Source organism: Crinia signifera, chromosome 4 (assembly GCF_055691185.1).
Source record: "Crinia signifera chromosome 4, ASM5569118v1, whole genome shotgun sequence".
NCBI lineage: Eukaryota > Metazoa > Chordata > Amphibia > Anura > Myobatrachidae > Crinia > Crinia signifera.
In genome coordinates this window covers 293,591,714-293,608,753 of record NC_139220.1, presented here as the reverse complement: position 1 = coordinate 293,608,753, position 17,040 = coordinate 293,591,714, and the positions used below count along the sequence as shown (strand labels likewise).

Sequence of the window (17,040 nt, the reverse complement as noted above, 5' to 3'; positions counted from 1 at the left end):
TTTATTACAGCATACTGCTAAATAAGACGAAGCTTTGTGGAAACCCCCTGTCTGCCCGAGTGACACCTGTAGCCTGCACGGATCCACGCAGTGAATTGGGGCTGTGGAGATGCAGCTACTTCCCTGCTGTGGAGAGACCTTCTGAGGGGATTCTGGAATACTGGAGTGGAACTGACGGGCAGCAGTGAGGGGTAAGAACTTGTGTTATACTTAAAGTATTGCTGTAAAGTAAAGTAACTTTCGGCCCTAAAGAATTGGGAAAAAGGGGCACAGTTGAGCAGACTGGACACTGTATAATACCAATCTAGGCTACTGTATATTTCTGACGGTGGCACAAAGTGGACAAAGGCGTAAATAACTTTGGCAGGGAATTTAGTTCCCTTTAAAACTTGTCTTCAAAAACTGTGCTTATAAAATACTGCCGTATATATATAAATAAATAAAAAAGGGAAAAGGAAAAAAAAGGAAAAGGGGAAAGAAAATAAGGATAAAAAAAATAAACAGAAACTTATTGGAGAGATCCTTGCCTCCATAAATTGGAACCAGATAAAATTAACTGGTGCTCTGACCCCCTTATATGGTATCAACAACGGATGGAGAAATTTCTCTCACCGCAGATGCCGAGGGGATCCCAGAGAAATCGTGCTCTTAAATCACAAGCTGCAGCAGAAATGGCTGCTATAACCAATATACAGCAGGAGAAACAAAATAAGCAGGAAAAGACACCATGCCTAAGTACTCAATCCCTCCATTCCCAGTCTGTCTCCCCAGAAAGAAACCCTCATGTTACGTATGCTGAGGTAGTAAAAGCAATCCAAGAGACCATGGCTCCGTTGATGGAAGCACAAGCAGCGAAGATTGACGTGGCCATACAAGACATCACAGGGCAGCTTAAACAAATAGCACACGTACAGCAAGTTACTGAAGTAAGAATGAGGGAATTATTTCAAGATGTCTCTACGTTTAAGGAAACTATCCCTGGTCTTCAAAATAAATGCCAGGAAATGCAAATTAAAATCGATACCTTGGAAAACAGATTGAGAAGAAATAATTTAAGAATTGTGGGGTTAGATGAAAAATTTAAAGGCCCTGAACTTAATAAATTTCTTCAAAATTCGCTGCCCGAATTACTAAATATCTCTGACACCTGTCAAGGTATGGTGGTGGAAAGAGCCCATCGTTTGGGCCCACTGAAAGAAGCACCAGGGAGTAGACCCAGAGTGGTTATCTTCAGATGCCTCAATTTCTAAAATAAAGAAGCCATATGGATAGCATCAAGAAAACACCATGACCTGATGTGGGAAAACTCAAAACTACTGATATTTCAGGACTATTCAATGGAAGTAGCACGGGCCCGCAAAGAATTTGCCCCAATCTGTACAAAATTATTTGAAGCAAAAAGAAAATTTGCATTAATGTACCCCGCCCGATTGAGAATATTCGAAGGAGACAACATCAAAGAATTTTCACTAGCGTTAGCAGCAGATAAATATGTGACAGAACAATTTAGCAACGCCCCTCAAGGATCTGAGAACTCTGCAAGCTCATAATCATGAAATATATGTGAAGAAGGGACGATTTCTACCCCCCCTCATCCGAATACGGATAAGCATGTTAAAAAATAATAAAAAAAAAAAACTTAATTGAAAAAAAGGGGATGATGGGAGGGTGGGGGGGAATCTTATCTATGTACATATATAAGTATAAATTGATTAAGATGTGTCAGACAGGAGCAACATTATAATTTGGGATAAAGAGTTTGAGAAAGTCAGAGCGAGCCAAAAAAATGATATCCTTCCCACCAGCGCATCTAAGTGTAATAGATAAAAATGCCTTTGTGAAATGGATGAATTGGTGGGGGGTAAATATTAAGTATTAAAGGCTAATAAAAAGGGGGAATATAAAGAAGGAGAAAGGGAAAAGAGAAGAGAAAAGGGAAAGGGGAAAAAAAAAAATTCTTCGGTACTCTTTACCTAGAACGGCGCCCGTCGCGGGCATCGCGGGTACATTTATGTATGGCCGCGACGCGACCGACGCGATGCCCGCGATTTCCCATTGAAACCAATGTTAAACATGGAAATCGTGTCGGTCGCGTCGCGGCCGGCCATAAATGTACCCGCGATGCCCGCGACGCGATGCTCCCGATTTCCCATAGGAATCAATGTTAAAAGGCGCGATGGACCCGATTTTACTGTTAAATGGCTCAATCCACCCGATTTGGCCATAGGAATCAATGTTAAATGGGCCACAGAGCCCATTAACCCTTAAATGTCCCCCCAAATTTTTAACGCCACCCCACGATCCACGCCAACCCGAAGCGTGGCGAGCTCAGCGAGCCCGCGAGGGGCGGCGGTACGCGTCCTCCGACCTTTTCATGCCCTACTATCCACTAGGGCGTGGTGTGAGAATATAATAGTGTGGCGAGCGCAGCGAGCCACCGAGCCCGAAGCGTGGCGAGCGCAGCGAGCCCCGCGAGGGGACGCGGATACCTTCACAGTTATGCGCGTCCCCTCGCGGGCTTCACAGGTGTCCGTGGCGAGGCGGACACCTGTGAAGCCCGCGAGGGGATGCGTCTACCTATGAAGGTATCCGCGTCCCCTCGCGGGGCTCGCTGCGCTCGCCACGCTTCGGGCTCGGTGGCTCGCTGCGCTCGCCACACTATTACCGTGTTTCCCCGATAATTAGACCTACCCCGATAATAAGCCCTACCCCAGATTTTGGACGCTGGTCCAAAATAAGCCCTCCCCCGAAATTAAGCCCTATCATTTTCCCCATGTTATTTTATGTGATCGATATGTGTATCCCCCGCTCAGCCCCCGCTGACCCCCGCTGACCCCGCTGACCCCGCTGCCCTCCGCTCACCTCCTCTCACTCACGGTATCTGTGTGGTGAGCAGCAGCCAGCCGCGTGATATGTGTATCCCCCGCTGCCTCCCGTTGACCCCCGCTGACCCCGCTGCCCTCCGCTCACCCCCGCTGCCCTCCGCTCACCTCCGATCACCTCCGATCACCCACGCCTGCTCACCTGCAACACCGCAGCTCCCGTTCCCAGGGATGCATTGCGGTAGGCGTGACGTCACGCCTACCGCAATGCATCCCTGGGAACAGGAGCTGCTGTTTTGCTGGTGAGCGGGCGTGGGTGATCGGAGGTGAGCGGAGGGCAGCGGAGGGCAGCGGGGGTGAGCGGAGGGCAGCGGGGGTCAACGGGAGGCAGCGGGGGCTGAGCGGGGGATACACATATCACGCGGCTGGCTGCTGCTCACCACACTGCTCACCACACAGATACCGTTTAAGTACGGTAATAATAAAATAAACAGGTGGGGGCATGTAATTAAATTACATTAAATTATCTGGATCACTGGGATGGCATTTCTTAAAGGCACAGTGGGGCATGTAACATGGAGCATCTATTAAATTAAGCCCTCCCCCGAAAATAAGACCTATGGTCTTTTTTGAGGAAAAAAAAAAATAAGACAGTGTCTTATTATCGGGGAAACACGGTATATTCTCACGCCCTAGTGGATAGTAGGGCATGAAAAGGTCGGAGGACGCGTACCGCCGCCCCTCGCGGGCTCGCTGCGCTCGCCACGCTTCGGGTTGGCGTGGATCGTGGGGTGGCGTTAAAAATTTGGGGGGACATTTAAGGGTTAATTTGGCCTATTTGGCCCCAAATCGGGTCCATTGAGGCATTTAACAGTAAAATCGTGGTCAATCTGCCGTTTTAACATTGTTCCCTATGGGAAAATCGCGGTGATCGCGGTCATCGCGGGCATCGCGGCCATCCCGATTTACCCGCGATGCCCGCGATCACCGCGATTTTTACCCCCGACGACCGCGATTTCAATCGCTGGCGCCGTTCTAGGTAAAGAGTACCAATTCTTCTTAACAACCCAAGTCAAGGAAGGCTGATGACTCACCTAATTAAAGATAAAAAGAAAAAAAAAAGGAAAAAAAAAGGGAAAAGGAAGGAAAAAAAAAAAAAAGATGAGAAAATGTACAAAGGGAGGGGTGAAGGGGGTAGGGAGGGGATGGGGAATGGGGGAGGCTAGGAGGCTTGCAGGCTATTAGTGAAAATTGTATAACTCTTAAGCTTGCTTTTCTTTCTTTTAAGTTTGAATCACGGAAGTTAGCAAATTAAATAGTGAAAAACATCGGTGTTGAAATACATCACAACGCGGATGTTTAGGCTATATGTTAAATGTATGTGTGTTATTCCCCTATGTGTTGTACGTCAATTTCCCTTTATGTATCCCTTAGCCAGGAGGAAGTTACTTAGTAAATATGACATTAAATAAACAATGAAGAATTTTAGAATTGGTACGCTGAATGTGGGGGGATTCAATACCCCGGTAAAACGTAGGAGAATTCTGACATATTTAAATAAAAAAAAATTGGATATAGTTTTCTTGCAGGAATCACACTTAATACCCCAAGAGGTACGGAAATTGAACATTTTGAAATGGTTAGTATTAGCCGCTGCTACATACAATTCCAAAGCACGAGGGGTAGTGATTCTGATAAGAAATACTATAGACCATGAAATTGTATCAGTGGATAGTGATAAGCAAGGAAGATACGTCATTATAAATGTAAAATTGGAAAGAGAATTATATGCCATGTGTAATATCTACGCTCCAAATGTTAATCCTCAGGCTTTTTTCACTACTCTGAATAAGAAACTTAATCTCTATAAAAATCAAACATTAGTGGTGGGAGGAGATTTTAATGTGGTTGCGTCGAACATTTTAGATAGAAGCACACCCTCAAAGAAAAGAAAACGGGCCGCTGAAAATATAATTACTACGCTATGTGAAAAATTTCAATTGGTGGACGCCTGGAGGGCGTGCTACCCAGTAGAAAGGGAATATACATGTCTTTCAGCAGCTCATGGGTCCCTATCAAGGATAGATTATATCTTAACCTCCAGACGCCTATTCCCTAGAATAATTGATTCTAAGATAGAAACAATAAGTATCTCTGATCACGCTCTATGTTGGGTTCAGGTGGTTACTAGGGTTGACAGAGGCCCAATTCGGCAATGGCGCTTTCCAGCATATTTGGCTAACTCTGTACAATTTAGGGCCATGTTGGAAACAGAATGGGAGGAGTATAAAAAAAACAATGTAGAGACAGAGATAGAGGACCCGCTATTATTTTGGCAGGCTTCTAAAGCGGTGATGCGAGGATCAATAATATCCTATTGTAAAAAAAGAGAACAAGATATGGATAGTAATTATCTGGAAGCACAGTCTAGACTAACTCAGTCTTATCAAAATTTTAAAAATAATCTAACAGCCGAGACAAAAGCAACATACTATAAAGATAAAACAACATTTGAAAAAAATCTAGGAGGCATAGAAGCCAAATATAGTTTCCAGAGGAATAGTAAATTCCATCGTTTTGGAAACAAGGCGGGAAGATTGCTGTCACACCTCCTTGTAGGAAGACATCCTCCTTCCATGATAAAATCTATAAGAGGAAGGGATGGTATCCTGAGGAAGGGAAACGGTGAGATATCTAAAGTATTTCATGGTTTCTACTCCACACTATACTCACTGCCTGAAATAGACAAAGGAGGAAAGGAAGAGTTCTGGGCTAAAATCAATATACCTGGTATTACAGCTGAACAAAAAGAATCCCTTATAACTCCTATATCCCTGAAAGAAGTCCTGAGCACAATCTCAGCATTAAAAACAGGAAAATCTCCAGGCCCAGATGGGGTAACAAATGAATATTTTAAAATATTGGCTCCAAAATTGGGCCCCCCACTAGTGGCAATGTTCAGAATAATTATGGATGGAAGGTCTCCTCCAAATTATTTCAACTCGGCGATAATAAGAATACTACCTAAGGCGGGGAGAGATATGGAAAATCCTGGGTCATATAGACCAATATCTTTACTAAATACCGATTACAAAATTTTTATGAAAATCCTTGCTGACAGATTAAAATTAATACTTCCATCCATAATCCATCCGGACCAATCAGGTTTTATATGGGGACGCCAAGCAGTTGTTAATATCCGGAAAGTAATAGCAGTAATGGAGTGGCTTAGGGCTCATCCCGCCAGGGAGCAGAATGCGATTCTCTCCCTGGACGCGGAAAAAGCCTTTGATTTAATCACATGGGACCATTTATTAGAATCACTGACTAGATTTGGTGCTCCGGTCCAATTTATTGACTGTATACGTTTGATATACGGGAAAGCGTCCACCCAGGTGATCAATAACGGATACTTGTCCCAACCGTTTGAACTGAAGCGAGGGACAAGACAAGGATGTCCATTGTCTCCACTCCTCTTTGCCCTTGCCTTAGAACCTTTGGCCATAGCTCTGAGAGCCTCCACAAAATACAAAGGTATAAAAGTAGGCGGAGAGGAGGTTAAAATGGCACTCTTCGCCGATGATATGTTGTTGTTCATAGCAAATCCCTCAAAAGCTATCCCAGAAATAGTATCCTTGATAGAACTGTTTGGATCTTTTTCTGGGTTTAAGGTTAATTATAATAAATCGGAACTAATGACTCTTACAGAGAGAGAGAAGCCTATACTGGCAGGCTCTCCTCTGTCTCAATTTTCTAGGGTAAAATATACAATGAAATACCTGGGTATATTAATTCCCCCATGTATAGCGGACGTATATTCAGTCAATTTTAGACCGGTAATAGCAGAAATATCAGCCCTACTGCATAGATGGACTACCCTGCCCCTATCACTCTTGGGAAGAGCAGCAGTCATTAAAACAATTGCATTCCCGAAATTATCTTATCTGCTACAGATGATTCCAATAAACTTGTCTAGGCAAGATTGTATAATTGTAAAAACAATATTTTCTAAATTTCTGTGGGCAGATAGGAAACCAAGAGTAGCATATACTAAACTGCAGCTACCCAAGAGTGAAGGGGGGCTGGGGATACCAGACCCATTAATATATAGTAGGGCCGTTAGTTTTAGATATATAACGGACTGGTGCTGGAGACAGTCGAAGTATACAAATGGAGCGATAGAAGAGGCATTATTTGCACCTTATTCTCTGGCAGCCTTAATACATACACCTAGGGGAAAGCTTCCGTTACAGATCATTAACAATATATTGTTCAGAGATACGTATAAGGCATGGAAAGATACAAATAAAAAGTTAGGAAGGTCCCCTTTTGTTTCAGGTTTTATTACCTTTTGGGGCAACCCACAATTTGTACCAGGACTAGAAAACCCTCAGTTTCTAGAGTGGAAGAAAAAAGGCATTTCAGCCATAAAGGATGTATTTGATCCAGGGGGACATATTAGATCTTTCCCAGATATAAAGGAAGAATATAGCCTACTACAATCACAATTTTATATGTTCCTCCAAATAAGACACCTTATTCATTCACTGCCACCTGTGGGAGTGGAGGAAATGAATGAAGATCCAATAGGAAGCATTCTCCAATTGGCCCATAAAACTACCTATAGATTAAGGCACTATTATACGAAGGCATGGGTTACAGAGGGAGGGAAAAAATGGACGAGAGCAATAAAAAGTTGGGAGGGAGATATAGCAGCAAACCTACAAGGTACGATAATCTTGAAACAATGCCAACAAACATTGAAATACTTACACACTGCTGTACTCCAAGAGGTGTACCTGAAGGTGCTATATAGGGCCTATATAGCGCCAGCACAGAGAGCCCATATGGTCATTGGAGAAACGGATGCATGTGTGAAGTGTGGTCAGAGAAAGGCTACATTTTTTCATAATTTTTGGCAATGTGGTAAAGTGGCAATATACTGGAATAAAATTATAAACTTTATAAATAATACATTTAATTTAAGGATCAATAGAAATCCTAAGGTATGTCTATTATCCGTAATGGATGAATGGGACCTGGGGAGAAGGAAGAAAATCCTAACCCCAATATTGACGATAATTCTTGGTATAGCAAAAAAAATTATCTTAAATCACTGGATCAAACGCTCAGCTCCAACTATATCGGAGACTAAAAATTTCCTATTTAATATCTTATATATGGAAAGACAGGCAACCCTACCGGATATAGAGACAGGGGTGATAAGATTCTATAGAAAATGGGGTCCATATATTGAAACCCTCCCTCGGGAGCTACAAACACAAATTCTGCACATGTATGAGAAGACAGTATGGTCAATGACTAGACAATTAGGAAATGTAGAAAATTGAGATAGCTGCCCCTATTAAATGAGATATAATAGTGCCATAACGAAAGGTAGAAAGAAAAGGATAGCAAAAAAAAAAAAGAAAGAAAAAAAAAAGGGGGAAAAGGAAAAAGAAAAAAAAAAAAAAGGATCCTCAATGGCTAAGGGGCTGAATATGTTAGGGAAATGTTTGTTTGTATTCGTCTTTTATGTAAATGTATGTCTTAGTTATCCCCATGTCAAAATTCCATCCCTAGTAAAATTAGAATATAGTAAATGAAGCGACATATAATATGGTCGAAATACCCCGTGAGGGTAAAAGTCAAAACAAGACGGGCAAGGGTTGGTTAGGTTTTTTCCCTTTTCCTTCCTGTTTTTTTTTTTTTTTTCCTCCATACAAATGCTCTTCTTCTTGGTTATTAGGAAAAAAGAAAAAAAAAAGAGAAAAATATATATATTAGTAAAATAGGAGGAGATGGACATAGAAAAGGGTACAAGTGAATGAAGGAAGAGGATAGGAAGGAAAGGGGAAAAGTGAGATAGGGCAAACAGAATCCCTGAAGGGGGAAAAAGGAGGGAAAGTAAGAAAAAGAAAGATGGGGGAAAACCCATAGAAATCTGGTCATATGAAAAAAAATGGAAGAAAGAGGAGGAGGGAAGGGGGAAAACACTAAGGGGGAGGGAGGGGAGGTGAGAGGGCGGGATGAGAGGGGGGGGGGGCAGGATTAGATCACTATGGGCCAATAAGATAAATCACAAGTAAAAAACATGAAGGGGGGGGGGGGGGTAAGGGAGGGGATAGGAATATAAAGACACATAAGTAAACACCTTTTAAACACAATATACACTAGGTCCCAGAATAAAATAAATAAGACGAGCACAACTACACATCACACATATAAAAAAGGGGAAAAAAAAAAATAGATACACACTGAAACCCCCAACCCATAGAAGGGAGAAATAGTAGACCAAAAGGTAAAATAATACTACCTTTCCTGAGTCCCCTAGGGAAGATAGACCCTAAGGGAAAATATAGATATATATGATGCCGCGTAAAGATATGAAAAATATATGTCGAATAAAATTTAATATGAGAGAATGGAATATATGTGTTAGATGTTAATGCAGAAAATGCATATTTATGTTATGTGATTATATTGTGGAAAAAAAAATACTAATAAAAAAAGTAAAAAAAAAAAAAAACATTGTATAAGCACCCATTAGGGTGCTTATACAATTTTTAATCACATCGCATCGTAATGGCATTGTATGCCATGTACAATGGCATACAATTTGAAAATTGTATGCTATCGTACACTATGGCACGAAATCGCGTCGCATCGCATACCATCGTATGCGGAATTGGCATTACTGTTTGTGTAATTATCTCTAATGGGCATTAAAGTGTGTGGCATCTTGTGTAATGATAGGCGGTGATGGACATGTCCAGTGATTGACATGCCCCTGGAATGGTGCACCCCCTAATAAAATGGGCTACGCACACCTACTGTACAGTATGTACAGGAATGCTTACTTTCTTCCTGGCGGATTAATGCACTAATAAAATGGGCTACGCACACCTACTGTATGTACAGGAATGCTTACTTTCTTCCTGGCGGATGGATGCACTAATAAAATGGGCTACGCACACCTACTGTATGTACAGAAATGCTTACTTTCTTCCTGGCGGATGGATGCACAGGGGCTTGTGTACTCGAAGGGGTACAGGGGACGAGGAGGGGTGGCCAGCCAATGAGGTCTGGTCAGGTCTGGCCCTGTAAAAAATAATAAAGCACATTGGCCCCTGTACAATACAGTATTGTACAATGTACAGTACTGTACACGCATGATTGCCCATCCGCCAGCGCAGGGGATGTGGCGGTTACCGGCACTGTGTGAGAGTCGCTTGCTACTGTAGGTTGCCTGACTATGCAGGGCTGCCGCTGGGACACTACGCTTACTGCGCTAGGCTGCCGTTGGCCGACACTGACAGCGTCAGCCAAGGGCACGCCAAGAAAAGATACAAGTTCAAAAGAAAAAAACAAAACACAAATACTGTACAGTACAATAAACAAATGACAGGACTTACTCTCAGACGGAGCGGCGGCGCTTGTTGAGGGGGGGGGTGCTGCAAGGGTGCCCTGGTCTTCCTCTAGGCTTGGCACTGTGGGGAAATGAAAAAATGTGCTGTTAAAATAAAGTTATTGTTCTTACTGTAAATGGGGAGGAGGGGGTGTTAAAAAAAAAGCCGTGGACTGTTTTCCATAAAGTGCTGCGTCCGCCACACTTGATAAAATTGACTCCACGTCAACGTGGATAGTGGGGGTATGAACAGGTCGGGAGGACACTTACTGTGTCCGCTTGCAGCCTCCCACACACTCACGGCTGCCACAATTTGAGGGGGCCGTATGGGGCGTACCCTTTCCATCTTCCTCTGAAGTCCTGTGTAAAAATAATTACATTACAGTATACTCTACTGTAGTGTCCTTTGAAACATTAGTTCACACACACTACTGTGATCAGTGGTAGAGTATTCAGTATTACACTACAATAGATAAACAATGTCTAGGTCAAAAGGCCGTGCAACAGACGTATTTGCGCACCGCACCCCTCCACCCCCACCCCCTTTGTGCACGAGATGCAGAGCTGCCTGACGGGACACTACGGTAATTGCACAGGGCTCCCGCGGGGACACTACGCTGACTGCGTTAGGCTGCCGTTGGCCGATGCTTACAGCGTCGCCCAATGGCACGGCAAAAAACTACACTACGTACAGTAGTTCAAACACACAAAACAAAAATAAGAAATGACAGGACTTACTGCTTAGCATCGTGGCGATGCTTGAGGGGGGGCCTGCAGCATCCCGGCAGGGAAGGGTCCCCTGTTCTTCAAGCGGAAGCACTGTGGGCAAATGACAAAAATGTACTCTTACTGTATTACTGTAAATGGGGCAGGGGTGGGTTTACAAAAAAGGCGTGGACTGGATTTTATAAAGTGCTGCGGCCGCTATAGTGTACTTTATAAAATCCACTCCGCTCCAAAGTGGATAGGACCGCTGCGCTTGCCCCGCTTACGGCTGCCCTGGATAGTGGTTGTTTCAAATGGAGGCATTTGCCAGTGCAGTACAGGATTTAGTACTGCCACTGGCAAGTGCCTCCTTTGTTGTGCATCAGAGGCATTGGCGCAATGCTCCACCCCCACCCCCCCTGACATGGACACTATGCTGACTATGCAGGGCTGCAGCGGAGACACTACGCTGACTGCGCTAGGCTGCCGTTGGCCGATGCTGACAGCGTCGCCCAATGGCACGGCAAAAAACTACACTACGTAGTTCAAACACAAAACAAAATTAAGAAATGACAGGACTTACTGCTTAGCATCGTGGCGATGCTTGAGGGGGGGCCTGCAGCATCCCGGCAGGGAAGGGTCCCCTCTTCTTCAAGCGGAGGCACTGTGGGCAAATGACAAAAATGTACTCTTACTGTATTACTGTAAATGGGGCGGGGGTGGGTTTACAAAAAGCCGTGGACTGGATTTTATAAAGTGCTGTGGCCGCTATAGTGTACTTTATAAAATCCACTCCGCTCCAAAGTGGATAGGACCGCTGCGCTTGCCCCGCTTATGGCTGCCCTGGATAGTGGTTGTTTCAAATGGAGGCATTTGCCAGTGCAGTACAGGATTTAGTACTGCCACTGGCAAGTGCCTCCTTTGTTGTGCATCAGAGGCATTGGCGCAACGCTCCACCCCCACCCCCCCTGACATGGACACTATGCTGACTACGCAGGGCTCCCGCAGGGACACTACGCTGACTGCGCTAGACTGCCGTTGGTCGACGCTGACAGCGGCGGCTAACGGCACACCAACAAAAGATAGATACAAGTTCGAAAGAAAAAAAAAAACACAAATACAGTACAATAAAGAAAGGACAGGACTCTCAGAAGGAGCGGCGGCGCTTGAGGTGGTGGGTGGGGCAGCTGTTTGGGCCTTCATGTCTTCAAGCGGAGGCACTGTGGGAAAATGACAAAAATGCGAAAATGTGCTGTTTACTGTAAATAAACTTACTGTACTCTTAATACTGTAAATGGGGCGGGGGTGGGTTTATAAACTACAATACAGTACATTAGTGGGGGTTGGTGGTGCAGAGCTTTACCAGATAGAAATGCTAATGAGTTATACCCCTTTTACACCAAGGAATAACCCAGTTTGGACCAAGGTCGGCCTTGGTGTAAAAGGGGCCAACCCAGGTCCAGTAACATTGGTCTCCTACCCAGGTCCTGACCAGGGTTGAACACTGGTTGGACCCGGGTCGTGGGCGGTGTAAATGGTCCCAACCCAGGTTGGGACATCCGGGTAGTGCTGAAAGGATACCAGAAGTGATGGACGCCTTTCCACAGTGCGCTGCAGTGGCAAAAGACAGCAGCCAGGAAGGATACGGCCAGTGCACACAGAAATCATAATTGGATGCAGTATCATTTATATTATTATTATTTGGGGGGGGGGGCACATGGGAGATTCGGTCTGCTGCTGCAGGGGAGGGGGCTGAAGAGAGCACATGGGTGATGCTGCACCTTTATACCGCTACAGTATGTGCGCTTGAGCACTGAATGTAAAACTTTTTGAAAAATATTTTACTACTGTATATAGGATTTAGTACTGCCACTGGCAAGTGCCTCCTTTGTTGTGCATCAGAGGCATTGGCGCAACGCTCCACCCCCACCCCCCCTGACATGGACACTATGCTGACTACGCAGGGCTGCCGCGGGGACACTACGCTGACTACGCAGGGCTGCCGCGGGGACACTACGCTGACTGCGCTATTCTGCCGTTGCCCGTCGCTGGCAGCGTCGGCCAACGGCACGCCAAGAAAAGACACAAGTTGGAAACAAAGAAAAATACACAAACTCAATAAACAAATGACAGGACTTACTCTCAGACGGAGCGGCGCCGCTTGTTGAGGCGGTGGGGGCTGTGTCGGCCTCCATGGGCAGGGTGCCCTCCTCTTCAAGCGGAGGCACTGTGGGAAAATGTCAAAAATGAGAAAATGTGAAAAACTTACTGTACAGTACTCTTATTACTGTAAATGGGGTGGGGGTGTGTTTACAAAAAGGTGTGGACTGGATTTTATAAAGTGCTGCGGCCGCTATAGTGTACTTTATAAAATCCACTCCGCTCCAAAGTGGATAGGACCGCTGCGCTTGCCCCGCTTATGGCTGCCCTGGATAGTGGTTGTTTCAAATGGAGGCATTTGCCAGTGCAGTACAGGATTTAGTACTGCCACTGGCAAGTGCCTCCTTTGTTGTGCATCAGAGGCATTGGCGCAACGCTCAACCCCCCCTGACATAGACACTATGCTGACTACGCAGGGCTCCCGCAGGGACACTACGCTGACTGCGCTAGACTGCCGTTGGTCGACGCTGATAGCGGCGGCCAACGGCACACCAACAAAAGATAGATACAAGTTCGAAAGAAAAAAAAAACACAAATACAGTACAAAAAAGAAAGGACAGGACTTACTCTCAGAAGGAGCGGCGGCGCTTGAGGTGGTGGGTAGGGCGGCTGTATCGGCCTCCAATTCTTCAAGCGGAGGCACTGTGGGAAAATGACAAAAATGCGAAAATATGCTGTTTACTGTAAATAATGTTACTGTACTCTTATTACTGTAAATGGGGCGGGGGTCCCAGGTTGGGACATCCGGGTTGTGCTGAAAGGATACCAGAAGTGCTGGACGCCTTTCCACAGTGCGCTGCAGTGGCAAAAGACAGCAGCCAGGAAGGATACGGCCAGTGCACACAGAAATCATAATTGGATGCAGTATCATTTACAGTATATTATTATTATTATTTTGGGGGGGAGGAGCACATGGGAGATTCGGTCTGCTGCTGCTGGGGAGGGGGCTGGGGAGAGCACATGGGTGATGCTGCACCTTTATACCGCTATGTGCGCTTGAGCACTGAATGTAAAACGTTTTAAAAAATATTTTACTAAATAAACAAACCAACATTTTTCAATGCTAACTTGTCATGTCTTTTAACCCAGGTTCAGTGTAAACGGCGCAGACCTGGGTCCGACCTGGGTCACAGTGCTGTGTAAATTGGGTATGAAGCTGGGTCCAACCCTGGAAACTCCCGTGACGCTGGCAGCGTCAGCCAACGGCACGCCAAGAAAAAACACAAGTTGGAAAGAAAGAAAAAATACACAAACTCAATAAACAAATGACAGGACTTACTCTCAGATGGAGTGGCGCCGCTTGTTGAGGCTGTGGGGGCTGTGTCGGCCTCCATGGGCAGGGTGCCCTGTTCTCCAAGCGGAGGCACTGTGGGAAAATGTCAAAAATGAGAAAATGTGAAAAACTTACTGTACAGTACTCTTATTACTGTAAATGGGGCGGGGGTGTGTTTACAAAAAGGGCATTCAAAGAATCTGCTTAATTTCTAAAATTGTCCAAACCTTGAAGTAAGAAAGCGACTTTTGAGCAAGAAAAAAAAACACTTAATGCCGTGACCCTGATTCGAACCGGGGTTGGTGCGGCCACAACACAGAGTACTAACCACTATACGATCACGGCAACTAAGACGAGCCAGGTAGGAATCGAACCTACAATCTTCTGATCCGTAGTCAGACGCATTATCTGTTGCGCCACTGGCCCAGGTGACATACGTTAAGTTTAGTGTCCTATCTGTTTTTGAACCTAGTTTTGGATTTTAGAGTAAATGCGATCGCATGCGATTTTGCACTGAAATGCATGCAAATGCATTGAAATGTGTAGGAATCATGTTAAATGCCCCCAAATGTCTTTTTTCATAGTAAACCACCCCCACTATCAACGCCAACCAGAAGCGTGGCGTGGCGAGCGCAGCGCAGTAGTGTCCAGGTCACCCCCCCTGACACGGACACTACGCTGACTACGCAGTGCTGCCGCGGGGACACTACGCTGACTACACAGCGTAGTGTCCAGTTTGGACGCGTTATCTGTTGCGCCACTGGCCCAGGTGACATACGGTAAGTTTAGTGTCCTATCTGTTTTTGAACCTAGTTTTGGATTTTAGCGTTCTTTTAAGTATATACTGTACAGAATGAATTTGAAAGAGTTACCTATGCACTTGCTCCAGGGCTAGTTTCCTGTTAACATTGCAAGACAATTTTCTTATTACTGCAAAAACATCTTTTCAGTGTGTGATGAACTTGCTAAGACAAAGCCTCAAGATTTTAATTTCCAAAATTCAGGAATTGATGTCAAACTTAAATTTTTTCAAAAGAATGTTTCACAGACAAATAAATCAAAGCATGTTAAGATAGCTTCACAAAAAGCATTAAAGACAAATTGTGCAACGGATAACGCGTCTGACTACGGATCAGAAGATTGTAGGTTCAATTCCTACCTGGCTCGTCTTCGTTGCCGTGATCGTATAGTGGTTAGTACTCTGCATTGTGGCCGCAGCAACCCCGGTTCGAATCCGGGTCACGGCATTTAGTGTTTTTTTTCTTGCTCAAAAGTCGCTTTCTTACTTAAAGGTTTGGACAATTTTAGAAATTAAGCAGATTCTTTGAATGCCCTTGCACAATTTGTCTTTAATGCTTTTTGGAGAAAATTAAAGATATTAAGCAGATTCTTTGAATGCCCTTGCACAATTTGTCTTTAATGCTTTTTGTGAAGCTATCTTTACATGCTTTGATTTATTTGTCTGTGAAACATTCTTTTGAAAGAATTCAAATTTGACATCAATTCCTGAATTCTGGAAATTAAAATCTTGAGGCTTTGTCTTAGCAAGTTCATCACACACTGAAAAGATGTTTTTGCAGTAATAACAAAATTGTCTTGCAATGTTAACAGGAAACTAGCCCTGGAGCAAGTGCATAGGTAACTCTTTCAAATTAATTCTGTACAGTATATACTTAAAAGAACTATAAAATCCAAAACTGGGCTCAAAAACAGATAGGACACTAAACTTACGGTATGTCACCTGGGCCAGTGGCGCAACGGATAACGCGTCTGACTACGGATCAGAAGATTGTAGGATCGATTCCTACCTGGCTCGTCTTCGTTGCCATGATCGTATAGTGGTTGGTACTCTGTGTTGTGGCTGCAGCAACCCCGGTTCGAATCCGGGTCACAGCATTTAGTGTTTTTTTTCTTGCTCAAAAGTCGCTTTCTTACTTCAAGGTTTGGACAATTTTAGAAATTAAGCAGATTCTTTGAATGCACTTGCACAATTTGTCTTTAATGCTTTTTGTGAAGCTATCTTTACATGCTTTGATTTATTTGTCTGTGAAACATTCTTTTGAAAGAATTCAAATTTGACATCAATTACTGAATTCTGGAAATTAAAATCTTGAGGCTTTGTCTTAGCAAGTTCATCACACACTGAAAAGATGTTTTTGCAGTAATAAGAAAATTGTCTTGCAATGTTAACAGGAAACTAGCACTGGAGCAAGTGCATAGGTAACTCTTTCAAATTCATTCTGTACAGTATATACTTAAAAGAACTCTAAAATCCAAAACTAGGTTCAAAAACAGATAGGACACTAAACTTACTGTACGTCACCTGGGCCAGTGGCGCAACGGATAACGCGTCTGACTATGGATCAGAAGATTGTAGGTTCGATTCCTACCTGGCTCGTCTTCGTTGCCGTGATCGTATAGTGGTTAGTACTCTGCGTTGTGGCTGCAGCAACCCCGGTTCGAATCCGGGTCACGGCATTTAGTGTTTTTTTTCTTGCTCAAAAGTCGCTTTCTTACTTAAAGGTTTGGACAATTTTAGAAATTAAGCAGATTCTTTGAATGCCCTTGCACAATTTGTCTTTAATGCTTTTTGGACAATTTTAGATATTAAGCAGATTCTTTGAATGCCCTTGCACAATTTGTCGTTAATGCTTTTTGTGAAGCTATCTTTA

The 17,040-nt window shown here is 44.1% G+C and overlaps 3 non-coding genes across 3 annotated transcripts; all 3 read left to right on the top strand.

The window, feature by feature from the left end:
- The first annotated feature begins 16,111 nt into the window (after positions 1-16,111).
- Positions 16,112-16,184, top strand: TRNAR-ACG (transfer RNA arginine (anticodon ACG)). Its single transcript has one exon. It is a non-coding gene; the product is annotated as a tRNA-Arg (tRNA).
- A 509-nt stretch (positions 16,185-16,693) lies between these two features.
- On the top strand, positions 16,694-16,766 carry TRNAH-AUG (transfer RNA histidin (anticodon AUG)). Its single transcript has one exon. It is a non-coding gene; the product is annotated as a tRNA-His (tRNA).
- Positions 16,767-16,774: 8 nt separating this feature from the next.
- Positions 16,775-16,846, top strand: TRNAH-GUG (transfer RNA histidin (anticodon GUG)). The gene has a single exon. It is a non-coding gene; the product is annotated as a tRNA-His (tRNA).
- The last annotated feature ends 194 nt before the right edge of the window (positions 16,847-17,040 follow it).